Source organism: Canis aureus, chromosome 20, assembly GCF_053574225.1.
Source record: "Canis aureus isolate CA01 chromosome 20, VMU_Caureus_v.1.0, whole genome shotgun sequence".
NCBI classification, from domain to species: Eukaryota; Metazoa; Chordata; class Mammalia; order Carnivora; family Canidae; genus Canis; species Canis aureus.
In genome coordinates, this window is record NC_135630.1 from 344,840 (window position 1) to 354,059 (window position 9,220).

The 9,220-nt window shown below is 42.2% G+C and overlaps 1 long non-coding RNA gene across 4 annotated transcripts in view; it reads right to left on the reverse strand.

Annotated features, from left to right (window-relative positions):
* Nucleotides 1–9,016, reverse strand: part of LOC144291389 (uncharacterized) — a 37,376-nt gene extending 28,360 nt beyond the window's left edge. Inside the window, exon 1 of one of the 4 annotated variants that reach the window (XR_013358636.1) lies at nt 8,931–9,016. This is a non-coding gene — a long non-coding RNA (uncharacterized LOC144291389). Of the gene's footprint in view, nt 1–7,643; nt 8,125–8,292; nt 8,402–8,531; nt 8,578–8,930 lie in introns of those variants that run through there. The other 3 variants (XR_013358639.1, XR_013358638.1, XR_013358637.1) reach the window with 3 other exon arrangements.
* Nucleotides 9,017–9,220: the final 204 nt, after the last annotated feature.

A 9,220-nucleotide genomic window follows, 5' to 3' on the forward strand; every position in this document is an offset into this window, starting at 1 on the left:
AAAACACATTAATTAGTTTCCTCACAATTATATACAAATCATGACAAATTGGCGTAAGGAACGAAGTTTCAAGCTTTGTGTTCAGGCTAATGGAAACCATTCTCTTGTTTTGGGGATGATAAAAAGAATTCTTGACTTGAGAGAATTTAGGTGACATTTAATCTCGATTCACCCGGCTGGTGGAAAATGAAACCATATTTCCTCTGGGTTCAGATGTCAATCAATGAAAATACAATCCTCATAAATAAATAGGGTTGCATTATCTCACTTATTTCTTTGCCTGCTTCAGAAAGGAGCCTGTCACAAAACCATTGTAGGAGATCAATTATGGAGGAGGCCTGTGAATCAGAAGTATAAAATGGTCTCTCACAAACAGATTCTGAATCAAAAAGAATTTAAGCATTTATGGCTGGGAAAGTATTTCTCACAGAAACAAGGGGGGAAATGTAGATGTTTTGAAAAATAAATAGGACAACATTTCCTCATCAATTATGTAGCTATATATTAATCTATAACTTAAAATGTCTACTTATACATTATATATGTGTATTTATACGCAAACATGTCCATGCACACGTACGTGTACCTACATAGAAACACACATATGTGTGGGTGTTTATCTGCATATGTATACAGGTACACATATTTGCTTGTGTATACATATCACCCCGTGAGTGCATACATATTCACGTCTATATACGTGTGTGCATATATGGGTATATATGATGATAGCAGGAATTTTAATTTGAAAATTTTAACTAAAAAATTTGAAACGCAGAAGGTGGAAATCAGGCAAACCAGATGCCACCAGAATTAGTCAGGAGTAGCGCAACTCATGTTTTTAAATTATTTGTGCCGGGATCAAAGACAGCAATGACACACCTAAACATCCCTTTTGTTTTAAAGAGTCTCCACTTTCCAAAAATAAAAGAACACTATATGGAAATGTTTCAGATTTGGCTTGACTCATAACAGGTGCACCCTAATGAGGATGGCATCCACTGCGCCTTGGACCGAGTCTATGCTTCTACTGTGTAAGGCCAGGAACAAAGAGAGGTGGTCACTGAAAGGGCTTGCCTGGGACTATCCCCAATCCTCCATGCTTACAGCAAATCTTCCCCTTGCCAGGCCTTTGAGGACGGCTACATGGTACTTGGTTTGGCATCACTGCAAACATGAGTTGGAGATCGATACTGAAGATCCTCAGAAATATGAATTTTAGAAATTTCTATAGGATCGAATGAGCTGATTCTGATTTCAAGGGATTTTTTTTTCTGCTACTCTTTATTCTCCTCTTAGAAAACACAGATTGTCATAAAGGGCTCTAATGAGATCAGAGTACATGGTTTGTTGGCTGTATAAGCTTTTGCAGTTTTTGTGCTGTCAAGTCCATCTAGTTTTTTCTTTTCTGAGGCTTAGGTCTCTTTTTGGAATACCCTCTTTGCCTCAAGACTACATTCATATATATTATATATATTATTTTCTAACGATGTTTTAATTTGGGGTAATTGATTAATGCCTTATGTGTTAACATTTCTGTAAAAAGAAGATAGTTTATTCCAAGTAATTTTAAAAGAATTATAATTTTATTCCATTTAATTCTTACTTATTACTCCCAATCCCAGGGTTTAAGGTCCTTTATGTGTCATTTCTCATTTTTAATTCTTCTGATCTTCTATATGTTTGGATTTAGTATTTATATTCTCATCATGTTTTTAAGAGCTGTATATTTTGGGATCTCTAGCTTTGAGTAGTGAAGTTTTGTTTCTTTTCCTGTCCAGGGTCCATTTCATCTCTCTCTAGTAAAAGCATCATCAGCACACTGATTTTCTTCTACACATCTATCTTCCCCTCCCTAACTTCTGGCCTCCACAACTATGAGAAAAACAGGTTTTACTGTTTAAGCCACCCAGTCAGTGGTATTTGGTTAGGACAGCCTAACCACACTAATACAGAAGGGGTGCATCCTTCTTTGTGACTTTTCATTCCTGTTTGGTAAAATGTGGAATCAATGGCTGGAGCTCGTGCAGCCTTATTGAACCAAACGATAGTAGCTGCGTATTACAGGATGCACTAAGAAGAAGAATGATGGCAAGTCCACCATAACAGCCCTGTTTATCTGTAACCTTTTTTTTTTTTTTGCTTTTCCCATAGATGCTATATTTTATTGTAAGCACACCTGTAAGCCACTGCCAGTATTTTTAAACAAGGGAGTGGTGATATTATCAAAATTCAGTTCAGACATTAATTTTTACATCAAGAAGTAATGGCTTCCCAAGATACATTATTCCTTTCTAATAAAACCAATTTTTTTTTGAGAGAGAGAGCAAGGGGTGGGGGGGGGAGAGAGAGGAGAGAGAGAGAGAGAGAGAGAGAATTCTAAGCAGGTTCCATGCCCAGCATGGAGGCTAATGTGGGGACTTCATCTCATAACTCTAGATTATGATCTGAGCTGAACCCAAGAGTCAGACACTCAACCAAGTGAGCCACCCAGGCACTCCTAAAAACCGATTGCGTGCATGGCCATTCGATTCAAAGATTGACTTTCCCAGGCTCTCCTGTAGGTCAGGGGTGGCCATATCATTAAGTTCTGGACAATGAGATGGAGTGGAAATTTGGAACAATTTGGTGGGGGGAGAGTAAAGCAGGGATCAGGAGTGATAGTAAAGATAATAGCAGCACTTATTTTGCATTTATAACATGCCAGGAAGCATGTGAAGGCCTTTACATAAACTAGAGTCAGCAGGACCTGTTTTGAGAGACTGCAAATGGTTTGGCATCCCAGCAGAGCAAAGTGGGTGGAGATTAGGGAGTAGAAGCGGCAGAAAATTTAGAGAATAATCAACAGGAATGTTGAAAAAGGCCTTGTGTTCCATTCTATGAAGTGAAAACTTCAAACCAAGGGTAACAGGAATCCACTGAAGGATTTAAAAGTGGGCTATAACCTGATCAGATAGCTTTTGAGAAATTTCACTTGGAGAACAGTATGGACAATGGAAAGAGAAGCTCTATCACAGGTTTATAGTAATTGTCCAGGTGAGAGGTTCTTTTGTGAAGAAATACATGAATTAACACATTAGGAATCTTTTTGACAGATACACATAGGGCTTTGTGATGAATTAAGTAAAAGGTCTTAGTGAGCTATTACCATAATTTCTATTATTGGAAACATACATTATTTTTTTATATATATTTATTTTTTATTGGTGTTCAATTTGCCAACATACAGAATAACACCCAGTGCTCATCTCATCAAGTGCCCCCCTCAGTGCCCGTCACCCATTCACCCCTACACCCCACCCCCTCCCCTTCCACCACCCCTAGTTCATTTCCCAGGTATTACTCAGCCATTAGAAACGACAAATACCCACCATTTGCTTCAACGTGGATGGAACTGGAGGGTATTATGCTGAGTGAAGTAAGTCAATCGGAGAAGGACAAACAGTGTATGTTCTCATTCATTTGGGGAATATAAATAATAGTGAAAGGGAATATAAGGGAAGGGAGAAGAAATGTGTGGGAAATATCAGAAAAGGAGACAGAACATAAAGACTCCTAACTCTGGGAAATGAACTAGGGATGGTGGAAGGGGAGGAGGGCGGGGGGTGGGAGTGAATGGGTGACGGGCACTGAGGGGGGCACTTGACGGGATGAGCACTGGGTGTTTTTCTGTATGTTGGTAAATTGAACACCAATAAAAAATTAATTTATTAAAAAAAGGAGTCCTCTGTGTGTCTCTCGTGAATGAATAAAAAATACTTTTTAAAAAGATGTTCACTTATTTAGAGTGAAAGAAAGAGATAGAGTGCAGTGGGGAGGGGCAGAGGTGGAGGGAGGAAAAATTCTTAAGCAGACTCTGCAATGAGTGCAGAGCCCTTTGTGCCACTCCACCTCACAAGCCTGAGATCACCACCTGAGCTGAAAGCAAGAGTCCAACACTTAACCAACTGCACATCCCAGGCATCTCAGCTTTTGCTTTTTTATCAGTCATTACAAGGTTGATGAAAGTGTCCTGGAAGATGAAAAAAAAGTGATAAAAGCTAGAAAATAGAGAACTTAGGGTCAAAAGAGGAAGATGGATGGGATAGAAGGCCTCCCCAAAATCAGATGTAGCCAAGAGTTTAAAAGATGTGTAATTGACCCTGATTCTTTTTTTAAGGTTTTATTCATTTATTCATGAGAGACACGGAGAGAGAGAGAGAGAGGCAGAGGGAGGAGCTGGCTCCATGCAAGGAGCCCAACGTGGGACTCGATCCCAGGTCTCCAGGATCGCACGCTGGGCCGAAGGCAGGTGCCAAAGTGCTGAGCCACCCAGGGATCCCCAACCCTGATTCTTAATACAAAACCCTCATGATATAATATAGACTTGGCCTTGTACAGATCTGGGTCAAAGTTATAATATATATGTATGTATATATATATTCAGGTACTTCACTATCTTAGACATTTAACAATTCTTTAAAAAATTATTTTATGTGATAAAATGCACATAATATAAACCTAAAAGCCCTTTTAACTCATTTTTCTCACTTGTGAAATGAGAACAAAATTACCTACCTTGCTTAATTAGAATGTATGATAAATTCAGTGATTTCAATAAGTGATCATTTTCCTTTTCTAATTTTCAGGAAAGATACAATTGAAATCACTCTATAAACAAATCTAATTAGAAAGCTACTTCAGCATGAATTTACATTTTCATTAACACTCAAAGAAGAGCTAATGCATGTAGGCTTCAAGAGGGAAAGACATAAAGAAGCACAAATCTTTCTAAATTTCACTGCTGTAAAGTATAGGGATTGGTAGCTGAGGAACTTTTTACTTGAATATCAATTTGGACTTCAAAGAAGCAGAGGTAATAATCACTTTGATTCAGGCAGTCATAGGAAGTCATTGACTCAAACCCTCAATTTATACAAATGAGGCCACTGAGGCCCAACAAGCTTGAAAGAATTACCTAGTGTCTCACAGCTAGTTAGTGATAGAGGGAAGATTTGAATAGCAATCTCTAGGATGTATGTGATGTGGGGTTTTTTTTCCCTTAAATGCTAAGAGTATACACCAGACGATAGCCTCTTTGAAATAAAAGCTATAACAAAATAAGTATAGGGCTAGCAAATAAATACATTGCACACATCAAAAAGGAACAAAACAAAAGCCAAACATCTTCACAATGTGAAAATATTCTGAGTGGGGAATTAGCTACATAATCTCCATGGATACTCATTTGCTCCATGATGCCATGTAATTAAGGTCATTTTTATTCACAAATGTCCTTTTTGTGACTCAGTCTTTGTACAGATACGTAACAATAACAATAACAGTTATTCCCAAGAATATTAACCAAATAGGCAGATAAGCAAAGACAATCTGCTTTCACACATTTACTGAGAGAGAGAGAGAGAGAGAGAGAATGAATTTTGAATTTTACTGAACTACTTACAATTCCAAAAAGGTGTCATGTGTTTCTTACCTGAGTCCTTGGTACTATTGTTTCCATTGCTGCTTGCCTTTGTTGGAATGAGTGGTCAACAATGCCCTTGATCCACCACAGATATTTAAAAGTTCCTGCCTTTATATAGTTTTCCTCACTTCTAACACCTAAATACACCTGTAGTTCAGAAGCCTTATCAGTTCATCTCCCTTCTCTCTCCCAGTGACTCCTAGCTAGAGCAGTGTCTAGAACCTAGTACACGCAAAAATCTTTTCTAATTGAAAAGTACTTTATATAAGCTGAGCAACAGGCTATCCATAAAATAATTTTTAGGGTAAAATCGGATATGGTGTTTTTTTCATTGGTAGGTAATTTGGTTGTGGTTTAACTGATACAAAAATCTATCATGAACTATAAACTAATATTAATCATGAACTATAAACTAATAATAAGGAATGAGACTAAGAATATACATGTGATTAGATTCAAATAGAAATGCCAAAAGAGGGATGCCTGGTTGGCTCAGTCGGTGGAGTGTGTGACCCTTCATCTCAGGATTGTGAGTTCGAGCCCCAGGTTGGACGTAGAGATTACTTAAAAAAAATCTTAAAACAACTCAAAAGAACTGATGCACTAATTTGTGTAAATGTGCAGTTTGTTACATACACATATACAAATGTATACAATACATATGAATATGTATGTGCAAGAAGTGTATATATTTCTAATTACATGAAAATGAAATTTCAACTTTTTTCTTTGTAATGCACGTGTATGTTTCATACACAATGCTTCATATATCTAGAAAATATTTGTAGCTATGTAAGTTATCTGCAACTGACCAAATCTAGAAGGAAGGAAAAATCTCTTTTGAGGAAGTAAAATAGACATTACGAGGCCTATACACTAAAGTCATGCACTTCACTGAAGGAAGAGTTTTATATTAAGAGTCTTCATCCCGTCGAGTGCCCCCCTCAGTGCCCATCACCCATTCACGGGATGAGCACTGGGTGTTATTCTGTATGTTGGCAAATTGAACACCAATAAAAAATAAATTTATTATTAAAAAAAGAGTCTTCAGGTGAATCCTGCTCGACCTGCTTTTAGAAATAACTCTAAAACATATGGGCATTTATTTTCTCTTCCCATGGAAGATTAGAGAGGAGGTGATTACACTCTTAACAGCAAGAAGTGAGAGGAACTATGGCAGATGAAATAGAAGCTTAATGTGAGAGAAAGAAACGCAGAGGCAGAGACAGAGGAGGGGAAAGAGAACTGAGGAATAGAAAGAAGAAAATGGAAAAGGAAGGTGGAAAGGAAGGAAAACAGAAACATTTAAGGGATTAACAGAGTAAGACCTTAAATGAAATGAGTAAAGCAGTTTGGGCCACATAGACAGCGGCCAGAAATGCTGCTCAGGGGAGGACAAACTTGCTCCTGACCCTCTCAGTTCAGTACCTGGGGGTGTGTGAACAAAACTGACAACAGACAAAATAACAGGAGTAAAGGCATCCACGTTTATAAATTTTTAATTTTACATGTAAAGGGACCTCACGACAAGAACTAAATACCCAGAGCTGTGGTGAGATTTGAGAGCAGATAGAGCATTTTAAAAAGGGAAAGGAGCAGGGAGAAAGGCCACTGAAGGGAGAGTAAATGAATTTTTGGAAAGACAAGTGAGTCCTTAGGAGAACAGATGGAAGATATGATGGGTTGTGCCCATGTCTGTCTGAGTGTAGTGCCTACCTTTCTGAGGCTCTGTGATGAACCGGTCTTCCCTGGGGGATGAGACTTTTGGGGAGAGGATTTAAGACAATTGAGGTTTTCTAGGGGGAGGATATATCTTTAGATGGATAAGGGGACTTCAAAGAAAGCTCTCCCTGTACTGTGGATTCACAGCTATCTTCAGCCCAGAAGAGTCCTTACTTCACCGTGGCACGTTTTGGAGCCCTTCACGTGGCAGCTCAATGATTCCTGTGAACGTCACCATTTGGTGTAGTATATATAATAAAGTGCATGATGATGAGCTTATGTCAAGGAGTCAAGAAAGACCTTTTATTAACGTGTTCTGCTCAGGAAGGTGAGGTATATTGTTATAAATTTAAAAAAGTAAATTTTGAACCCAAAACCAAATTAGCAGTGATTAGCAAACCAAATTAGCAGTGGTTAGCAAATGCGCATGTGTGTACTACCCTAACATGGTACTTACTGCTTATTTGTATATGAGTGAAAGTTGAGTATTTAGTATAGTTGCAGTCCTATCATGACAGGCTTTCTATGACCCATAAAAGCTCTCGAACATTGCATACTTAACTATAGATCCATCTACAATAGAAGAAAAAAAAGGCCATGTATAATTCATAACAGTAGAGGAGTCCATAAACCCAAACGTTCCCTGGGTAACTGAATAAAGCAAGCTAATTTCCATGAGTGACAGGTCAGACTCGCAAGCCATCAATCCTTCTTGGCGGTGAAATGGAAACCGAAGCCAGATGAAATAGCTTGTTTTCTTGCTTACAAGGGTTTTCCAGACTTCTGAGCTGATTAAAAACCAGAAGCATCTTTGAGAACAAGCAGGTGCTTACTTCTTCTACTTGAAATCGACTGCTTTTCTTGTTTTTACACCCATCTTTCCTTTCCCTTTTAACTAGTCGATGCACTGAAATATTAGCGCAGACCCAGAGACTATAAAACCATGCAGAGTAGCAAGTAAGAATGAAAAAATGGATTGATAGAATTCTAATAGGTGTATTATTTAGAATACACACCCCCCCGCTGGCGTGACCCCGACGCCCCCACCCCGCACCCAGCCCCGCGCCCCCAAGGGAAGTGGGAAGGGGGGGATGCTCGGGAACTACCTTGTTCGGTCTCCAAAGGGCACCCGCCCTCCGCCGCCGCCGCCCGGGCGCTGGGCTCCGACCGGGAGGAGCCGGCCTCGGGCTTGGCCAGGCCCGGACCCGCCAGCCCCCCGCTGGCCGCCGCCGCCGCCCTCCCCAGCGCCTCCGTGCGCGCCGCGGAGCCCTGGGCGCAGCCTAGAGTGGAAGGAAGCGCGCGAGCCCGGGAGGGACTGCGGGGGGCGACAGGCGACCGCACTCACCCCGGGAGGACGCCGCCTGCTGCTGCCTCGGGCTCCTCCGCTCTCCCCCGCCGGCTTCCCCGCCCCGCGAGGGCCGGCGAGGGGGGCCGGGCGGAGCGGAGCCGCTGCGACCAGGCTGGACATGGTGCTCCCGGAGGAGCTGCAGGGGAGGGTTTGGGGGGCGCTAAGATTTAGGGGGCCCCGGAGGCTAGAGGGGGGCCGGGGAAGGCCTCTGAAGGCGGGTGTCTGTGAACAGTCGCCCTCGGGCATCGCCAGGGCAGCCGGGGGTGTGGGGCGGGGAGGGAGGGGTCCGGCCTGTACACTGTTGCATCTAAGTGTGAGCAAGTGGGATGGACCCCACGCTTGGGCGTCTCGACTGTACCGGCCACGGAGTCGCGTCCTCCGGGGTCCCCTCCTTACCTGGTGGCTTTCCTAACAAAGTAAGAGAAGGCGAAGTCCCGGTGATCACCAGCCACGCTTCCACGGAGGCCTGATCCCGCTGCAGCTGTCCCCCCCCCCCACCCCGGCGCCGGGGCTGCCCCGCTCCAGGACCCCCCGCGCGTCTGGGCAGCTGGCTGGTGCTGCTGTGCACCCGGCTGGGGTCCCCCCCGAGGAGGAGAGCTCTGCCCCCAGCCGCTCCCCCTCCCCTGCGCTCCAGACCCCGGGCTGTGGGCGGCGCTGCTCCTGCCCCAGGCCAGCCGCTGGCCGCC